The 14,122-nt window shown below is 43.0% G+C and overlaps 1 pseudogene; it reads right to left on the reverse strand.

Annotated features, from left to right (window-relative positions):
• The window catches only part of LOC137537144 (uncharacterized), a 117,385-nt pseudogene extending 105,566 nt beyond the window's left edge, over window positions 1-11,819 (reverse strand).
• Between the last annotated feature and the right edge of the window lie 2,303 nt (window positions 11,820-14,122).

The raw sequence follows: 14,122 nt of genomic DNA on the forward strand, positions 1-14,122 counted from the left end.
AAGAATCTGTCTTCTAGACCACAACAGTGTTCTCCCCAGAATTTGTTTCCAGCCTGGAGGCATGAAAAAGTAGCTGGGAGGGGCGAGATGAGAGCATTCAGGATCGGTGCTTCTCTGTGCAACTCTGCTAACAGAATAGGAGGAGGTGAGCCAATGACAGCCGGGTGCTCACCTAAACTAGTATGGTGGAGCTCTCTGCTAAAAGAGCCTGGGGAGAACACTGCACAAGTCATCTTCAGAAGAGCCAAGTTTCCAAACTATCAGATAGCACGGAACAATATCGGTACAATAAAGGAGAGAAAATAACAGAAACTTACAAGTGTGGCAAAATGCAATGCCATTGCTGTCAATATATTAGGCATCCCACAAATTGTATCAAAATAAACATTTACAATAAACAATTCACAAATTGCTCCACAAAATGCTGTTTATCTGATTTCCTGTGGGTGCCCAAAATACTATGTCGGTACAACCACTAGACCAATACGAGAAAGATTCGGGGAACACAGATGTGACATTGAGGATGGGTTTGAATGTTTCAGTTTGTAAATTTACATTTCTTTATAATGGCTGTGATTTGCACACAGTTCTTTGGCAGGTCAGCGGTGTGATCTGTGCTGCCATGGCAATACACGGCAACCCATAAAGATTTAAACCTCTGTGTGCATGCCAGTGACGTACCTGACGAAGACGTGGATATGACGAAACGTGTAGTGACATCACTGGCAGTCGGAAGTCCAGGATGGGTGTCCATCTTTTTCCCAGCTAGGACACATACCGCTTCTGGCCTCAGCAGGTGGAGAGGCTACACTCAAGGATTAAAGGGGCAGATGCCCATTATATGCATGTAACTTTTTAATTCCAGTAAGTGCAATATAATGCATTTGGGTGGTTTATAAAACAGCTCCTTCTCTTCTTTTTATCCCTTCACTTCAGTTTCACATTTTGATTTTCACTTCACGGGGTTAAATTCTGACTCTGTATTCTGCACAGTAGTCATATTCAGCTACCCCCCCATAACAAATTAATTATCTTTCAGCACTCTTATTATCAGGGGTGTTTGTTCAGCCTGATAAAAGTGTTTTGGTTATGTTGATTTTCAAGAGCCATGGATGCATGTGACTGCAGATCCGACCTCACTTGCATAGATAGAGCACCTGGTTAATTAACCCTTACAATGCAAAGAAAAAAGTAGAAAACGAACAAAGATCATACTAGGCATAATAGTATAGGTATCCATGTTTTTCTCATCATGTCACCTCAGTTTAGGGACTTTAATGCTTTACAAGCCAATGCACTGAGTAGCATGAAAGAGTCCTTGGAATGCTGTGTAAATATGCTGCAATGGGCATCTAGCAACGAATAAAAGAAAATTTGAAAAGCAACACTTATGGTTAATACATTTCCCACTCTCAGCACATGAATAGAGCTTCTCACCAGCGATGAGAGAGGGAGAACCGGAACTGAACGAGCCTGTTATTGGCTGCTGAACTCCACTCTCCATCCTCCCTACTTCCAGCTACGTTGGGGAGATGGAAAGCAGTGTGCTGTGGCCAGTTCAGGTTCACTGAAGGCAAAGCTATGTTTCCCTGACCCTTACTGACCACCGGTGTGAGATCTCTCATGTTTGACAAGAGTTGATTTCTGTGCAAAACATTTCCCACACTCAGCACATGAATAGGGCTTCTCACCAGTGTGAGATCTCTCATGACTGACGAGAGTAGATTTCTGAAGAAAACATTTCCCACACTCAGTACATGTATAGGGTTTCTCACCAGTGTGAATTCCCTCATGTCTGAGAAGATGTGATTTACACTCAAACCACTTCCCACACTCAGTACATGAATATGGCTTCTCACCAGTGTGAGATCTCTCATGTTTGACAAGATATGATTTAGAAACAAAACATTTCCCACACTCAGCACAAAAATAGGGCTTCTCACCAGTGTGAGATCTCTCGTGTATGACAAGATCTGATTTCAATGCAAAATGTTTTCCACACTCAGCTCACACATAGGGCTTCTCACCAGTGTGAGATTTCTTATGTATGACAAGAAGTGATTTAGATGCAAAACATTTCCTACACTCTGCACAAGGATATGGCTTCTCCCCAGTGTGAGATCTCTCATGTATGACAAGCTGTGATTTCTGAAGAAAACATTTCTCACACTCAGCACATGAATAGGGCTTATCACCAGTGTGAGATTTCTCATGTGTGACAAAATTTGATTTAGACCCAAAACATTTCCCACACTCAGCACATGAATAGGGCTTCTCACCAGTGTGAGATCTCTCATGTATGACTAGCTGTGATTTCTGTAGAAAACATTTCCCACACTCAGCACATGAATAGGGCTTCTCACCAGTGTGAGATCTTTCATGAGTAAGAAGGTTGCCTTTCTGAAGAAAACATTTCCCACACTCAGCACATGAATAGGGCTTATCACCAGTGTGAGTTCTCTCATGAATGACAAGATGTGATTTCCATGCAAAACATTTCCCACACTCAGCACATGAAAAGGGCTTTTCACCAGCGTGAGATCTCTCATGTCTGACAAGATGTGCTTTCTGTAGAAAACTTTTCCCACACTCAGCACATGAAAAGGGCTTCTCACCAGTGTGAGATCGCTTATGTATGATAAGATGTGTTTTCTGTGCAAAACATTTCCCACAATCAGCACATGAAAAGGGCTTCTCAGCAGCATGAGATCTCTTATGTATGACAAGCTGTGATTTCTGTAGAAAACATTTCCCACACTCAGCACATGAATATGGCTTCTCACCAGTGTGCGATCTCTTATGTATGACAAGCTGTGATTTCTGTAGAAAACATTTCCCACACTCAGCACATGAATAGGGCTTTTCACCAGTGTGAGATCTCTTATGTATGATAAGATGTGGTTTCTGTGCAAAACATTTTCCACACTCAGCACATGAAAAGGGCTTTTCACCAGTGTGAGTTCTCTCATGTGTGACAAGAAGTGATTTATATAGATAACATTTCCCACACTCCGCACATGAATAGGGCTTCTCACCAGTGTGAGTTCTCTCATGTGTGACAAGAAGTGATTTATATAGATAACATTTCCCACACTCAGCACATGAATAGGGCTTCTCACCTGTGTGAGTTCTCTCATGTGTGACAAGAAGTGATTTATATAGATAACATTTCCCACACTCAGCACATGAATATGGCTTCTCGCCAGTGTGAGATCTCTCATGTACGACAAGATTTGATTTCCGAACAAAGCATTTCCCACATGTGGAACAAGAATAAGATCCACCAGCAGGTAGAGACCTGTTCTGGGTATAAGGGTTAGACAGGTGAGGGGAGTCTGGGGGAATATTTGGGGTAACCAGGATATCTGCAGGAGACTCTTGTCCAGTGACATCACCATCCATTGTGCAGTCTGTGGATACAGAGAGACGAGTCTCTGAGAGGTTCCTGATGCCGGGACTCCGCCCTGCAAATAGAGAAACATCATCACTTCCTGTTAGAATTCTGAGGGGAGGAACAATTATCATTAGGGATGGTCAGTGAGCTGCTGAGAGTTCCAAGTTGATGAAAACTTTATGCAAATTGGAAATGGACCAGATAGCTTTGCATATTATTAAAATACGCTTTGCACAATCTCAGTTATTTGCATCTCATTGACCTCCCTATACATAAAGCATTGGCCATACATGGAAAAGCAGTAACTTGTAGAGGTTGATGAGACAATGGAAGCAATGTGTTACTCCTGTGACAACAGACCTATATGTACTTATAGCAAGAAATCTGTGTTATGTTTGTATAGCAATGTGGTGTCACTTACACATTCTTATTACCATTGTATCCTCCTGTCACTCACATGCCCCTTGTAATGTACCTTTATCTCTCTCATGTTCCTATTTGTCCAAATAAACATATTGTGACGTTACACAACACTAAACTGTAAGAGCTGCGATGTAGAGTAATTATCTATTTAAAGGACACCAGAAGTGAGAGGTTTGTGGAGGCTGCCACATTTTTTCACTTTTCTGTCTGACCTGCTGATCCTCTAATAGGTTTAGCCGTAGACCCTAAACAAGCATAGCGATTACGCCAGCATTTATATACTTTACATTGCAGAAACGCCAACGCTAATCGCTAATCACTCCAGTGGAATTTGGCCCATCCATTAACATTAGCTGAGCGATTAGGGAAATCGCTAGCGTTTGAATCGCTCCCTAAACGCTCTATCGCTCTAGTGGGTTCCAGCCCTTAGAATTTCTTTACAATGCTTAGTACACACAATGCAATTTTCATTCAGATTGCCAGTCGAATTTCCGACAGGTCTGATCCGATTCTCGATAGTTTTTCTGATTGATTTTGTATAGAAAAGATCAGAAAAACGATTGGAAATCAGATTGGACCTGTTGGACATAAATCGATTAGACTGTCAACCTGACAGAAAATGGCATTGTTGCGTACTAAGCATAACAGCCGAGATCAGATGGGCTAAACTGAATATTTAGCCATTTATGTGCAGATTCTGAAAGCTGAATGTTGCAACGATTTAACTGAGGGAAAGACATTTGGCAGTTTGTGACAGAGTGCTGGGACAGCAGTGTTAGATTACAAAGCAAGTGTGTATGTAGTGAGAAAGGAGCCAGAGTGAATGCCAAGTACCAGGCTCCTCTTGCAGCTGGCTGTAAACTGCTTGTTTTATCTATCATGACATCTCTTGCAGTATTGTCAGTAAAAATCGAATTTCAACAGCAACTGGTCTGAGTGTATTAAGTAATAAAGATGCTAATCCTGCATTCAAAACATGCAAAACTTTTTCTGCTGTTATGGTTTGGAGTTATCACATACTTAAGGAGCACTGGCCCTTTAGTAGTCAGTGCCAAACAGGGGAATGCTGGGGGTTCATTTTATCTATAATATATTCCTCCTCTTCCATTTATTACCCTGCCTAGCTTCTTATCTGAAACAAGATCCTGCTCACTTGTGTTTACAAGCAAGGCTGAGGTGACTCAGCGATTGGAGGAGAAAAGAAGTACAGTTCCTAGTGTTCCGAGTGTCTGAAGACTCTGGGAGGAGGGCAGCTAATGAATACACAATGAGCAAGAGAAGGGAGGGGGGGAAACAAGAGTCAGGGAGCATATGATGTCAGCATTAGCTTGACAAAATGGCCACTGCCTAGATTAGAATTTTCTGCTTTTCCTTTGTAAAATCATTACGTGGATAGCACAATACATCTGTTATGTAAGTAGTAGTATGTATCTACTTATATATGTGTTTTTTATTTCTAGGTTAGCATGGGTGTCGCTTGTTCTTTAACCATTTCAGCCGCCCGGAAGTGAAGCTCATGTCCGGGCGGCTGCTCTCTTGCGGTGCCGCGCTTCCGTGGTGTCCTCCAGTAGCCCTGGGTTCAGTGAATCCCAATGGGAACATGGTTCCCGATCACCGATCCGTGTCACCAGCAAAAAACCCGAAGCGCTCTTACAAGAGGCTTCAGTCTTTCTGAACGTAAAAATGTCCGCATTCCCCTTGTGCTTCCGCTTAGCGTGAAGCACAAGGAGGGAGAAAAAAACTCAAGGTGGCCATCTTGTGGCCAAATAGTAAAACTACATCTACATATTTTTTACATTACATTTTACACATATAACATTCAAAATTAACTGTTTATTTCCTGTAACGATTGCGGAATAATCTCCGTGATCAGCGCACAAGGCGTGCGCTGACACGGCAGAAATCCTCCACAAGCGTATGAAGGGGGGAACCCAGCTTTGGTGCAAGCACCAGTAGAGGGGAATTCTCACCGGCAGGTGGAGCTGTGGAGCGCAGAGGAGCAAGGGCTCCGCGCTGCCACAGAAACCAGATGAGAAGTGTCCGATTCGCAACCAGATAGGGCAAGATAGCCCTTAAAGAGAGAGCACAGAGACAGGGCGAATGTGTATGCACCAATCTAGTCGCCAACCAGCAACGGCGAATACACAACCGCAGAAGTAAAGTAGGAACGCAATCGCAAGAGTAGCGATTGCCACAAGTGACACAAGACAGAGCAGAGGTAACCCAGGAGCAGAGCAAAGGCACAACAAATAATACAATGAGAAAGATAGAGAAAATAACAAACGCTAACTAAATGCGAACACCGCACTCATTCGCAACAGCGAACACATTTACTGCGCGGTCTCCGCACGTTAAGCGCAACAGAGACAAGCACACAACCCTAACTAACTGAGGACACACAAACACGAAACAGAGAACGCGAACGCTTACTTAACGGTTACCTCACCGTAGCGCAAGCGCTCGTATCAGACAAAACAGACAGACCTACAGGACACAGGTCTAGGTCAGATAAGATCCACTGCTCTTCCGCCAGAGCGAGTGCGATCAGGGTAGGGAAACAGAGTTAGCAGGATCCACTGCTCTTTCCGCCGGAGCAAGTGCGATCCAAGTAAAGTAACAGAGCTAGCAGGATCTACTGTTTCTTCCGCCAGAGCGAGTGCGATCCCAGTACAGAAACAGAGTCAGCAGGATCCATCGCTCTTTCCGCCAGTGCAGAAACAGAATTAGCAGGAACCAGTGCTCTTTCCGCCAGAGCAAGTGCAATCCAAGTACAGCAAGACAGATAGGTAAGGTAGCCAGTAGCAACTGCTGCTCCAGCCTACCCTCCAAGAATACAGATCAGAAAGATCCACAGTCGCTACCGCTAGAGGCTAGTGCGATCCAAGCACAGCAAGACAGACAGATGAGGTAGCAAGTAGCAAACGCTGTTCCAGCTTACCCTCCAAGAATACAGATCAGAAGGATCCACAGCCGCTACCGCTAGAGGCTAGTGCGATCCAAACAGATGAACAGAAGGGGCTACCAGTAGCAACCGCTGCTCTGGTTAGCACCCCCAGACAGACAGAACAGGCAATACAAATAATACAACCTGACTGAACTGGGGGGTGTTTAATACAGCCCCCAAGAATACTCTAAGATAACTTTACCAAACAATAGCAAGGCTGACACTCCTGGAGTGTATCAACAAACCATGAAAAATGACCAGCAAAGGATTGTGGGAAGACCCAGCCTATATACTGCCAGCCTTCAAAGAAAGCAGCTAGGTGATTTGCATAACAAATGTATGCAAATCCCTCAGCAGCAGAGCAGGTCTGAAACTTGCAAAGCAAAGCCAGGTCTCTTATCCAGAGACCTGCATCCCTCAGACATAAGGAATGGTCAAACAGCTGTCTGCCTGTGCACACCAAAATATTACCCAAATAAAATTTTTAATGGGAAAAAAAAAATTACAAAAAAAAAAGAAAAGAAAAGACATAAATAGTTACCTAAGGGTCTGAACTTTTTAAATATGCATTTGAAGAGGGTATACTACGAACAAATTATAAGCTTGTAAATAGTGATGGATGCAAAATGGAAAAAAATGCACCTTTATTTCCAAATAAAATATTGGCGCCATACATTGTGATAGGGACAAAATTTAAATGGTGTCATAACCGAGACAAACGGGCAAATAAAATAGATAGGTTTTAATTATGGTAGCGTGGATTATTTTAAAGCTATAATGGCCTTTTATAATGCATTTATGAAAAAATAATTCTTAGCAAAATGTACCACCCAAAGAAAGCCTAATATTCTGCAGAGGCGCCGAGCCCGCTGATAAAATACAGATGCTGTGACTCCTACTGTATTTTGCCGGAATTTTGAGGAAGCAGGATGTATGGCCTGTTGCATTGTTTTTTGGAGTTCTGAATAAATTGTTGACTGTCTGAATCGCAGTCCTTGCCTGTGTCTGTTTGGAGGGGGTAAGACCACTGCTGCCTCCTCTGTTTAACCAGTTGTTTTTTTAAGTTCATTTAATTACCTTTTATTCTTTTGGCGCCTCTGTATCTTGTACACTGTATACAGTAATGTACACTGACCATTATCAGCTTATTACAGGCCAGTAACACTAATTCACCCTTACTGTGACCAATCTGTGTACAGTAATGTACAGTGACCATTATCAGCTTATTACAGGCTGGTAACCCGATGTGTGACAAAACAGAACAGAGCATACTTAAAAGCCATCAGGATGGATTTAGGATAAAATAATTCTTAGCAAAATGTACCACCCAAAGAAAGCCTAAATGGTGGTGAAAAAACAAGATATAGATCATTTTGGTGTGATAAGTAGTGATAAAGTTATTGGCGAAATGAATGGGAGGTGAAAGTTGCTCAGATGCATAAGGTGAACAACACTGTAGGCTGAAGTGGTTAAAGCTTTTTTTTTTCCTTACCCATTTTGTCAGCATGCTCCTCTTTACTTGTCCCCATCATGTCACCCTCCTCCATAGACTGCTGATCACTCCTCACATATGTCTCTTCTTCTTCCTCTTTACTTGTCACCATCATGCCACCCTCCTCCATAGACTGCTGATCACTCTTCAAATATGTCTCTTCTTCTTCCTCTTTAATTTTCTTCACAGTGTCACCCTGCTCTGTAGACTGCTGATCACACCTCATATATGTCTCTTCTTCTTTATTTGTCCTCATCCTGTCACCCTCCTCCATAGACTGCTGATCACCCCTCACATACGTCTCTTCTTCTTCCTCTTTACTTGTCCTCATCATTTCACCTTCCTCCATAGACTGCTGATCACTCTTCAAATATGTCTCTTCTTCTTCCTCCTTACTTGTCTTCATCATGTCACCCTCCTCCATAGACTGCTGATCACTCCTCACATAAGTCTCTTCTTCTTCCTCCTTACTTGTCTTCATCATGTCACCCTCCTTCATAGACTGCTGATCACTCCTCACATATTTCTCTTCTTCTTCCTCCTTACTTGTCTTCATCATGTCACCCTCCTTCATAGACTGCTGATCACTCCTCACATATGTTTTTTCTTCTTGCTCCTTGCTTGTCTTCATCATGCCATTCTGCTTCATAGACTGCTGATCACTCCTCACATATGTCTCTTCTTCCTCTTTAACCACAGTGTTTACATGTATCAGTTCTCCACCCTAAGTGCACAAAATAAAAATGTAATTTAATTTGTGAACACAGATAACAACATATGCAGAAGGAAAGAATGTGTTACAGTTTAGAGTCTCTTATGACCCTCAGTTCCACCTACCTCATAATGGTGGGATATGGTGTGACTTTCTTGTGAACAATTGTCAGAATAAAGAGAACCTGTACATCTCTCTGGTGGGTTTCTGTTACTGGATACATCTGCAGGAAACACACACACTAATTGAATACAGTGTCTCTATGTGCGTTTCAGAAGATGGGGGATATAGGGAATAAAGAGAACTTGTACATCTCTCTGGTGGGATACTGTTACTGGATACATATGTAGGAAACACACACACTGACTGAATACATTGTCTCCATGGGGACAATTCATAAAAGGCTGTGCGGTAAAAAAAATCTGGTCGACAAAATACCACATTCGGTATCTTGGACTTTTGTGTGCTAATTCATAAACATTTTCACAGCTGCGATAGAAATGTGGTGATTTATCATACTAAACTGTCGGTAACATGAGAAGAGTAGCTGGCTGAGTTGTTACATTTGGCTGTTCTAGGTGTAGAGACAGCATTACAATAAAAGAGGCATCCCCAACTTCAATTTAGATGTGCATGATTTGTTATACTGCCTCCGCTTGCCCTGAGTCTGCTCTGAATCTGTCTATAAGTCTTTCTAAACAATATATTTAATTGCCACAGCTTAGAAAAGTTTCAAAAAACTTGACACAGGCCAGGCTTTGTGATGTGAAATAAACATCTTAAAAGCAGGAACCCAAGGAGGTTAAACACACAACCTAAGGGCCCGTTCAGATCACAAATGCGGATGGCCATGCGTGCGGAACGCGTGTGGACCGCAACGCGTACGAACGCATGGCCATCCGCGTTTGTGTGCGTTGCGTGGCTGATCCCATCACTGAAAAGTGAAAGGGACAGCCACACGTTTTAGCAAAATCTGCGTGCAGCATGCGTTCCCGGACCGCACAGGTCCGGAACGCATGCAGTGTGAACATCAGACATTGCACTCTATGCAATGTCTGATGTCGTGCGTATCGGCCACCTGCACGCGTTTCCAAAACGCGGCTGGAAACGCGTGCAGTGTGAACGAGCCCTAAGGTTTTAGGGGAAGCCTTGTTTGTTCCACTCTGCCTGTGGGGGGGGGGGGGGGGGAAGAGATCTCACTGCTTCTGCTTGTGAGTCTCCATCAACTTTGCTGTTATCGCTCTCTTATCTCTTCAAAGCAGGCTGTATTCTTCTGTGCCATTACCACCTGCTCAAATCTTTATGAATTGACATTTACTGATGTGTTGAGGTAATTACCGCACAAGTCAGTAATTTACCTCACTGCTGGGAATTTCAGCTTTACATGCGGTAACAGCTTTTATGAATTTACATTTTTCTAAGCGCTCAGTAAAGTCAGCTGTTTTCTGCATTACCGTATGCGGTAATGCTTTATGAATCGACCCCATATATGTGTTTATGGTAAATCTAGGTGGACCCTCCGTACTGCTCTCTCCTTTACAAGAAATGAAAGTCTCCTCTTACCTGGTGATGTGAGGTGCAGCTGATTCTCCATCATGGTGTCCTTGTAGAGGTCGTTGTGTCCTTCTATATACTGCCATTCCTCCATGGAGAAATAGATGGTAACATCCTGACACCTGATAGGAACCTGACACACACAATGATTCAGTCACAAACTAAACACACCTTGATATTACTGGATAATGTCCCATAATTCCCAGCACCACTCACCTCTCCTGTCAGCAGCTCCATCATCTTCCTGATCACTTCCAGAATCTTCAGCTTGTTGTGTCCCTCACATATCAGGGAGTGAGGTGGGGGCATTGTGATGGTCACATGATCACCAGACTTCACTGGAGGTAAACTCTGTATGGAAAGACAAACAATGTCACATGACCTCCCAGAATCCTCTTCACCTCTCCAGTCAGCTGTGTGTTTTATTAATAGAGATACAATTGCTTTCATTGGCTCACTCATTCATTTATTTTTATCTTGATCTGTTTATACATTGCTGCTCTTTGTCACCCATTTATGAATGAACTGTTATTCTGATGTGCATTATGCACTCTGAACTTGCTGCTATTGTTTATGTAGTAATTAATTGCTGCAATCCTCAATTCATTTATTTATTTGTATATGCAATTTGTGAACTTAGATTGCACGTTGAATTTTAGAATATGCTGCTATGTTATTCGCATTAACAGCCCCACTAGACAATTTATATATTTTGAGTTATGTTATTTATAAAATGCTTATTTCTTGATTTATCAATGGATGTGTTTCTAACATGCATGGGATTGTCACGGTCTAATGACTTTGCAAGTTTTTTTCAACAAACTGGCCCTACGCGAGCGCACTACATTACCCAGAGTGCTTTTGCAATCTAGCTGAGCACTCTGGGAGAGTCTTCAAGAGCCCCCGAACTAGCCTCTTTTGGCAGTGTGTATAAATGGCACTGTAGTGAACTATGATACCCAGCACCCATTGTGGTTGATTAGATTTTGGGGAGGTAGTCACATGACTGATCCCAACGATTTAGAAGTGTCTAATGCACCAAATGGATACTGGCAGCTGCAAGTGGACTCTCTTACAACTGATAAAGTGAGTTCTATATATTGCCCTTCTCAGGGCTCACTCTCCAAATCACGCCAGATGATGGCGCAAGGCTGAAACCAGTCGGGTTTAGAAAAGTGGGAAAGTTTATCAGACATTTATGTGTAATTTGCACTTTATGTGAACTGTATTTTAAAGTGGATCCGAGATGAACTTTTACTCCTTGCATAATTGTGTTCCTCACATATAGTTTATAGGGCATTCCTCAAGCCAAATACTTGTTTTGTTTTGTTTTAATACCCTAATATCCTATAAACTAAACAAACCACACCCACAGCTTCTCCAGAGTGCCTTGGCGCTTGCAAGGGATTGTGGGATTTCAGTCTGGGCAGGTGAAAAAGGTGTTACTAGCTATAGATTTCAGAGGCAGAGTTTTCACAATCTGAGAGCTGCAGTGCAGATACAGATCAGTTGCCTGTGTAATGGAGGAGATAAGAGTGGAGTTTTCACAGAATATGCAGATTAGCATGCCCAGATACAGATAAGCTTGCCTGTGTGTGTAATTGTGTAATAGTGACAAGCAGAAAACATGTCTGCTCCCATTGTATCACAGGAAAAATATTAATATACTGTTGAAGCTGTTTGAAGATAGATTTGCTGTGTAAACTATCTAAACTTTAGATAAGATATATAGACAAGTCACTTGTTATATTTAGTTTTTCATCTCGGATCCGCTTTAAGGCTTTTGATGCATGGGGATCCTGTATGCAAGGACCCACAATGTGAGCGCTTATGTTTTTAAAATGTTTTATGAGTAATTTTTTAAAGGCCAAACACCAGATTATTATTATTCATTTGTATGTTTGTGGCCACTTATGAGGTTTGTCGTGAACCGGATGTCTGCAGGTTGTCGACATACAGCGCTGAGGTTACAGGATAATTTGTTGGCACCTTTTGCTTGAAAGAACCCCTGGCAGCTGTCTGAGTGAAATTGATGTGAAAGGCTTGTATCATTCAGATATAAAAGTGATGTCATGTGACCTCCCAGAATCCTTCTCACCTCTCCAGTCAGCAGATAGATGATCTCCAGGGTGAGGTTGAATATCCTCTCGGTCATGTGACTCTGGTCCTCCTCCATCCTCAGTGATGTGGTCATGTGATCTGTAAAGGATGCTGATGCCTTTTGATAGAGAATAAGTGGAGGATAATCTAGGTAATCAGCGGAAAGAATTACAAATACAGGATCGCCCTCCCCATTGCTGTCACTTGTGGGTGGTAGGAGGACCATGCAGAGTATAACAGGAAAGCATAAAAATGGTATTACTGAGTTGGGAGACATCACATACAGGAGGATAATTGCAATGTTGGGTGGGCAGGGCAGGGGGAGACATGGCTAAGCTGGGAAAAAAATGGCATTACTGGGGTGGGATATGACATACTGGAGGATAATGGCAATGCTGAAGAACACGGGGGGGGGGGGTGTAAGGAAAATACATACTGGAAGATAATTGCAATGCTGGGGGACACACGACTATACTAAGAAAGAAATAGGTGGTGGGGGACATTATATACTGAAAGATAATGGCATGCTGGAGGATAATGGTAATGCTGAGGGACGCAGGGAGGACATGGCTATACCAGGAAGAAATTGAACTACTGGGGTGGGGGGACATTTTATACTGCAGGATAATGGCAATGCTGGGGACACAGGGGATGGGGGGAGGTGGATGCCAGCTATAATCTATGGCACATGTGGGGGCGGGGGGACGACACTAAAAAACTGACAAACAAGTCAGAGCAGTTCTATAAAAGTCTCTTCTACGGCAATTACTTCACGGAGGGTGATCCGGATTAGTCTTGTTCTTCCGAGTACCTAACTACTCAGAATCAAAATGTAAATTACACAGCTGTTCCAGAAGGAGAGGGGGATCAACTTACCCATCCGGCTGTCTGCTCTGATGCGCTCCATTTGCATTGCACGTCGCGTTCCAACGTCACTCCCATGCTTCCTCCTTCCAGGCTGAAGCAAGAAGCGTGGGAGTGATGTGAACGAAATTCGGAACGCGACGTGAAACGCAAATGGAGCACATCGGATCAGGCGGCAACATGGGTAAGTTAAACCGCTCCCCCACCCCCGATCACAGCTGTGTAATTTATATTTTGATTCCGAGTAGCTACAAGTACGTAGACTAAGGATAGTGAAAGGAGGACTATGACCTCCTCTGTAACAAAGTATGTCCACCCCGACCTCTGCTCTGCTCAATATATAACAAAAATCTGACAATTACCTCTTCCAACAATGACTCCTCTCCACCTCGTGCAACGTCTCCTCCTGCTGTGTAATATCACTTCCTGCCTGCTTTAGATCACTACCTGGGTTCGGCTTTACTATGTCTTGCCTGTTTATTTCTCCTGTGAGATGTGTGGTCGCCATCTTGTGGTAAGTACGCTAACTGCAGCCTCTGTTTGTGCTCCTTCTATGCGTTGGTCACTGGATGTAGGAAGATTCGACGGGTTATTTCGTCGGCGCACCGGCACTCTGCTATCAAATAATATTATTATTGT

This window comes from Hyperolius riggenbachi, chromosome 10 (assembly GCF_040937935.1).
Source record: "Hyperolius riggenbachi isolate aHypRig1 chromosome 10, aHypRig1.pri, whole genome shotgun sequence".
NCBI lineage: Eukaryota > Metazoa > Chordata > Amphibia > Anura > Hyperoliidae > Hyperolius > Hyperolius riggenbachi.